This window comes from Gnatocerus cornutus, chromosome 7 (assembly GCF_029298725.1).
Source record: "Gnatocerus cornutus isolate USDA-ARS CGAHR chromosome 7, icGnaCorn1.1, whole genome shotgun sequence".
NCBI lineage: Eukaryota > Metazoa > Arthropoda > Insecta > Coleoptera > Tenebrionidae > Gnatocerus > Gnatocerus cornutus.
In genome coordinates, this window is record NC_142239.1 from 12,030,577 (window position 1) to 12,038,625 (window position 8,049).

The following is an 8,049-nucleotide window of genomic DNA, read 5'->3' on the forward strand; positions in this document are numbered from 1 at the left end:
AGTTTTAAACACATTGAAAAGATGTAATGGATTATGGATCGATCGACAGGATTTAGATCGACGAGCCCAAAATGTAAAATTTTATATTAAATCCTGTAGCATCGACAGTTTTCACCATAAATCAATGAAATTTTGAGAGTTTATTACTTTGAGTGCGTTCATTGAGTGTACTAAATTACAAATTTTTAAAACCAAAAGCAAGAATTTTTTGAATTTTTTATTTGTAGGACAAGCCTAAAATATAAACTTTTATATTAACTTTTGTAGCACCGGCAGTTTTCACGATGAATCAATGAAATTTCGAGGATTTATTACTGTGAATACGTTTAGTGAGTGTACTAAATCACAAAATTTTAGACATAAATGCAACGATTTTTAGAATTTTTTGTTTGTCGGACAAGCTCAAAATTAAAAGTTTTATATTAAATTCTGTAGCTCCAATAGTTTTAATAATAAATTAATGAAATTTGTGGGATTTATTACTTTGAGTGTGTTTATTGAGTGTACTAAATTACAAATTTTTAGAACCAGAAGCAAACATTTTTTGAATTTTTTTAATGTAGGACAAGCTCAAAATGTAAAATTTTATGTTAACTTCGGAAGCTTCTACAGTGTTTACGATAAATCAATGAAATTTGAAGGATTTATTACTCTGAGTAGGTTTAGTAAGTTTTTTAAATTAGAAAATTTTAAAACTAAATGGTTTTTGGAATTTTTTGTTTGTCGGACAAACCCAAATAAAAACTTTTGTATTAAATTCAGTAGCTTCACTAGTTTTTACGATAAACCAATGAAATTTGGTAGATTTAATACTTTTAGTGCGTTCAGTGAGTGTACTAAATTACAAATTTTTAGAACCAAAAACTAGAATTTTGGAAATTTTTTATTTGTTAGACGAGCCCAAAATGAAAAATTTTATATTAAATTCTGTAGCATCGACAGTTTTCACGATAAATCAATAAAATTCTGGGAATTTATTACTTTGAGTGCGTTCATTGAGTGTACTAAATTACAAATTTTTACAACCAAAAGCAAGAATTTTTTAAATTTTTTATTTGTAGGACGAGCCCAAAATATAAACTTTTCTATTATGTTATAAAGCACCGGCAGTTTTCACGATAAATCAATGAAATTTGGAGGATTTATTACTATGAATACGTATCAGTGAGCGTACTAAATCACAAAATTTTAGAACTAAATGCAACGATTTTTGGATTTTTTTGTTTGTCGGACAAACTCAAAATAAAAATTTTTGTATTAAATTCGGTAGCTCCATTTGTTTTTACGATAAATCAATAAAATTTGGTAGATTTAATACTTTTAGTGCGTTCAGTGAGTGTATTAAATTACAAATTTTTAGAACCAAAACCTAGGATTTTTGAAATTTTTTATTTGTTGGACGAGCTCAAAATGAAAATTTTCATATTAAATTCGGTAGCTCCGACAGTTTTTACGGTAAACCAATGAAATTCGGAGGATTTGTTACTTTAAGTGTGTTCAGTGAGTGTACTTCTCCAAGAACTTATAAATTTTTTGGAGTAAAGTGTCAGTTCAATTTAAAAAAATATTATTTTGAGTGAAGTTGCCAATAATGTGTATAATGTGTTGCCTATGCAAAACGTTAGAGTGAGAGAAGAATTTCAAAAAAATTAAAAAGAAAGAAAAGTAAATTTATGTAGACAATCTAAATTGAACAGTCTGTAATTCAAAACCCAAACTTCAAGTTCTGAAGATCTGAAGTGGCCGCGTATTCTTAGTTGCCTATCATAAGGTAAGGTAAATTAAGTGGCGTGGATTTTTCGAAGATCGTTTTTTAACTCCAACACATTTCTATATTTTTTTTCTTTTTAATTGACACAGCAATATTAATTCCCTTGTACAAAAGTCAACGCTGTAGGTGGTTAACTTTCTCTAATAATTTCTAATTCCTTGAAATATTAATTACACCTCCATATGAAAATTGAAACCCATATCTTCTCACAATACCTGTAGGCATTTATTTAACCAACCACACACAATAACTAAGATTTCTTTTCAACATCTCTGTTAAAATCAAGTTTCGTCACATTTTTTGCTACCATAGTCCATAATTATAATTAAAGTTTCGCATATTTTTAACATATTACTCAAGACTCTTGAATTGATTACACCCACATGAGAGTATTGTATGTTAAAAATTTACTTTTAATTGACCCCGGCGGATAGTAACCCATCCTAATCAAAACAAAATTAGCATAATCTATGGGACTTTCACGAGATGATCAAACCCTTGACATTTCAACAGTGAAGAAGTCTTATCGAATGTAATTTAGCGAGTCAAATCATGTCCAAATAAAGGTAAGGTCTCATTACTTATTTTATTATCTATCAATTTAGCGGTTTCTTCATCCGATTGATAAGTCCGACCTTGCGAATTGATTGAATGACGAGTTAATCAAACCCACGTGAAAGTAAAAATTACAGGTAATTGATTGTTCACGTATACGAAGTAATAAATTATGCCCGCAGCGTGGAGCTTTCAGTCTGAAAACATGTGTTGAGCAACTCTAATCGATTAATCTTGGATCGTTTTTAATTACCGGCGTCTTCACTTTTCCTTGAAATTGTTGTTTGCACCTTTCAGGTAAAGGGACAATACAAATAGACCACCCTTCAAGTCATAAACACTGACTCATGCTGAAGAATTCTCTTGCAGAGATTTATCACTGGAGGGCTCTTTAATGTATCTCACGCTTTTGATGCTGATGGAACTTGATTAATATCGTCCGCGGGCTTTCGAGTAATTCTCTATGCATTCAGGATAATTGGTGCAGCCATGTAATTCGTGGCTAATTTAGAAAGTATGATGGGGCGGTATTAACAACAAATTGGGAACACTAACCTTTTCAAATTTTTTGATGTAGCGACAGAATTATCAAAATTTTAAAACTCTTGGTTTGATTTCTACATCGTTAAGATTATCAGAGTTGAGTTGGGCACTGATAAAAGTAAAATTCCGAATCGGGGATATTGAATTCTTAGGTAAAAAAGTGCGAGAAAAACCATGGTGAAAACCGCATCGTTCACTCTGTCTTAGTTTCTGAGTTATTAAAGTTTATACGTAGAAACTAAAAATTCACTAACCGAGACTTTAAACGCTTCTAAAACAGTTATTTGTGAAGCTACATTAAAAATTCGCACGTTTTTGGATCCTACGTGAAATTCTGCGTAAAATGAGCATCAATACTTTAAGATTGGTTTATAAATAAGCGAGTTACCGACCGAGTCTAAATTACAGACCAAAAAGCAGCTACATTCTAAATTGAAAAAATTAAAATTTTGAATTCGAACTATCTAAAATCGATTTCCGAAGTAAAAAATTGCGAGACAAACGATGCCAAACAGGGTTGTTCAATATTTGCCATAATTCCGGAAATATCGAGCAAAATCGTTTTCAAATCTCCAAAATTTTGGCCCTCCGGCGACAACCCAAAATTTAAAATGGCTCTAACTTTGTTAGTTGTTGTGGTACGAGAAAAATAATCACATTTTTGGATTAAGAGCGAAATTCTGCGTAAAATGAGCCTATATAGCTTAAATATCCTCAACAATCAACCGAGATATCGATCGAATTACATTTTCAGAGGGTGATTTTAGGGTCATTTTCAAGACGCTGTTTTGGGGCGAAAACTGCGTTTAATATTATCAAGTTATATATCGATCGAAAGAGCAGCTCGAGATCTATGAAGTACCCAAATTTCAGATCGATCGGGCAAGTAGTTTACGAGGAAAAATCGATAAACAAAAAATTGAAATTGAGATTGAGAGTCGCAAAATTTTTTGACCAAAAAATTGACCATCAAATTTTCGACTTTTGAGGGTTTATTCTAAAGTAGAATGAGCCGAGAAAAACGATGGCGCTAATCGTTTCTCAAAATCTTTGTTAGTTTCGGAGATATCAAGCTTTGAAAATTTGCCAACTCAAAATTTAATGTCCGAAATTTTGATAGTTCATAACTCAGTTATTTGTGGACCGATCTTAACGACTGTTATCTTTTTGGATTCGACGTGAAATTCTGCGCAAAACGAGTACCAATACTTTAAGATGACTTTGTAGATAAGCGAGATATCGACCGAATTAGATTTTTTTTTATTTCTAAAATTTGTATTTCTCAAAAATATAAAGACGAATAAAAGAATCTGTTTTTGCAACATAAATATTGATTCGAAAACAACAAGGAAACCCGAAGACACAGTAAAAGTTTACTTTTGTCTTAAGTTCTCAAGAGATAAATGGAAATCGTAATATTTGTTTTCATTATTTTTATCTGTTTTTATTTTATGTATGTACTTTCACTATTTACATTAATTTCTGTTTGCGATCTCACAATCTTACTGAAGCTCTCCTCCAATAAAAAAACAGAAATTTGCATGTCAGAAAGAACAACTCCCCACAAAACCAACATTTTTCCAGAAAACCATTTTTCTTTCCTCCCTTTCAAAGAACCAGTTCTCGGCCACCCCTAATGAAACTATTCACTACTTCGCAAAAGTGCAACTTGTGGCTCGTTCCTTTCCCATTACAAGATCTGCAAGTACAAAGCCCCATTATAAAATCGAACACATGCCCATCATTTGTACAGAAGAGCCCATAACTAAACCATTGATCCACGGTCTTTGTTGGCGATTTTCAGGGTCTCGGACACACAAAAGAAGCCGCAACCAAAGTCACCGACCGAATCGATACATCTTATTCCCGTCAATCCCAAGACATTGTCAAAACGTCTCATAGTTAGACCACAGATGCTGTATAATTTCTAATTCTGCGCGGTAGAAATGGCAGAAGGCGCAACGATCACGAATTCGTTGCGAGCTGAAGATGCTCTGGATTTAACGCACGAAGCACACGAGAACGTGGAAATACGAACGAAAAATACAACTTTGTTTATTAGAAATGATTTGAATTTCTAATTCTCAACACTTCAGGTGCAGGCAATTTGTTCGGAGAGTTAATTAAATGAGTGACAGGCTCGTCCATCTTCTTTTTTTACCTGGGAATGTCTTCGTTTTATCTGTAATAGTTTCGAAATTAGCCACGAATTACATACCTGCACCAATTAGTCTGAATGCATGGAGAATTACTCGAAAGCCCGCGGACTAATGTTTGAAGTTTAAGTATTCGAAATAACGAATTTTGAATATTTAGAGCTAACGCTGTGGAAATTAAATTAAATTTTGAGATTCAGAACAGTGGATTTGTCACTCAAAAGTAACAAGTTCCCCAAATTTCATTACGTTGGCATTAAAACTACCTAAATATGGGAAATTTTTTATTCATTCTATAAATGAAAATTTCTAAAATTTGTCTCTGTTGTTCTAAAATTTTGAGATTTAGCCTAATGAATAATGGACTCAAAAATAACAATTTCTCCAAATTTTATTAAATTGGCATTGAAACTACTGAAATAACAGGGCGGAATGCAAAATATTGGAAATTTTGCCCCATTCTTTGAGTGAAAATTTCCAAACTTCGTCTCTGTTCAAAAATTTTGAGATTTGTAACAGTGAATTAGTCATTTAAAAGTAACAAGTTCTGAAAATTTTGTTACGTTTTCATTAAAACTAGCAAAATTACAGAGTCGAATGCAAAATATTAAAAAGTTATGGTCCATTCTCTAAATAAAAATTTTTAAATTTTATCTTCGTCGTGCTAAAATTATCACATTTAGAACAGTGACTTAGCCAATCAAAAGTAACAAGTTCCCCAAATTTCATTACGTTGGCATTAAAATTACTAAAATTACAGGGCTGAATGCAAAATATTAAAAATTTTAGGTCCATTCTTTAAATACAAATTTCTAAAATTGATCTCCATTTTTCTAAAATTTTGAGATTTCGAACAGTAAATTAGTTACTAAAAAGTAGCAAGTTCTCCAAAAAGAAGATAAAAGGTTTTTATTTGTTTATAATTTTGACGAAATTACAAAATTTTTGAAATTTTTATTGCTAATTCCGGAGATATGGAGCGCCGACATTTTGACAATTTTGATGAAATTGCAAAAATTTTTAAATTTTTATTGCTAATTCCGGAGATATGGAGCGCCGACATTTCCGCAGCGAAAGGCAGCTAACCTCCATCCTGAAAAAATTAAATTGCGAATTCGAACTATCGAAGATTGATTTCTAAGCTAAAAAAACGCGAGAAAAATCGTTTTCGAACCTCCAAAATTTTAGCCCTCTGGCGACTACCCAAAATTTCGAACGCCTCTAACTCAGTTATTTGTTGACGTACGAGAAAAATAAGGATATTTTTGAATTCAGCGCGAAATTCTGCGTTAAATGATCCCATATGGCTCAAATTGCCTTAACAAATAAAAGAGATATCAACCAAATTACATTTTCATAGGGTGATTTTAAGGTCATTTTCAAGACGCTATTTCGGGGCAAAAACTGTATTTAGTATTATTGAATTATATATCAATCGAAAGAGCAACACGAGATCTATCAACTGGCATAATCTCAGATCGATAGGGCAAGTAGTTTATAAAGGGCAATTGAAAAACGAAAAATTGAATTTTTTTTATCGATTTTTGCTTAAAAATTGACTATCGAATTTTCGACTTTTGAGGAATTATTCTAAAGTAGAATAAGCCGAGAAAAACGAAGGCGCAAACCGTTTCTCAACATCTTTTTTAGTTTCGGAAATTTTCCAACTCAAAATCCAATATTCGAAACTTTGATCGCTCATAACTCAGTTATTTCTACACCGATTTTTTTTGGATTCTGCGTGAAATGAGTACCAATACGTTAAGATTGCTTCGTAAATAAGCGAGATAGCGATCGAGTCTGAATTAGAGACTGAAAGACAGCTATCTTCTACACTGAAAAAATGAAAATTTTTAATTCGAATTATCTATGATCGATTTCTAAGGTAAATAATTGCGAGAAAAATTGTGAGGATCCCAGAAGAAAAAAAATTGAAAAAACGCCTTTAAGAACCCAAAAAATCTGTTTTTAGGCGACTTCAACTAAAAATGGGATTTTTAGGCTTCAAAAGCGGCCTAAAAGTGAGTCTTTTCCGGCCGCAAACATTTTTGGCCGATCTATCGTATCGCCATCTATCCATAGTTTTGCATATTACATCAAGATACCGACATTACCCTCAATTTTATAATTATTTGGGTAAAATCAAATCGGCAAACTGCTGTAAAGTGCAACAAAGACGTGTTGACTTATTGAAAATGAACATGGATAGCAGTGCTGCTGCAACAACATCAAAAAGCACATCAAACCTAATTCATACAAATTGTGAAGCTACACATGCCGAAACTGCAAATGTAAATAAAAAAATATGAACTTTTCTAAAGGATTCATAAATATTTCCAATTATTCAGTTGTTATAAATGATTAAATGAATAAATCATAAGTAAAAATTAATTAACTAGTAAATTTAATGATGTCGCCTAAAAAATTGTGTGTGTATGTATCACGGCCAAAAAGTGCCATTTTGCCCTCGGCCATTAAAAAAGACTCGGCCAAAAAAGAAACACTTTTTGGCCTTGGTACACAAATAACTATTTCATCACCCGAATAACAAAAAATTAAACCCAACTAAACTCAAATAAATTTTAACCCCAGACCGTCTCTACTTTGTGCCACAATCTCTTCGCATTCCGCCAAGTGCATTGCTTCCAAAACTCCACAATTTTAACTAACCCTAAAACAATCTCCATTAAAACCAGTGCAAAAAACATAAACTATAAATACAATTTATCACTCTGCCTCCTCGTCAAAAACATGAAGCCAACGTTTATAATTCCCGGCAGATGTTTACCAAACCTCTTAGAATCAGCCACGACTATTGAAGAATATTGATGACCTTTTGTGGGGCGTAACTGAGGCTACTGCAAATTCCGTGACACTTTTCTCTGATTTATTCTCAAAGGGCGACTTTGTACACAACTGCACACCACTAATAGAATAAAAATTCCAACAACATTTGATTCAAAAAACTTTTTCTCTCGCCACACCCCCCGAGGATGAGTTATGGGGGGAATCGTGGCGGTTTGG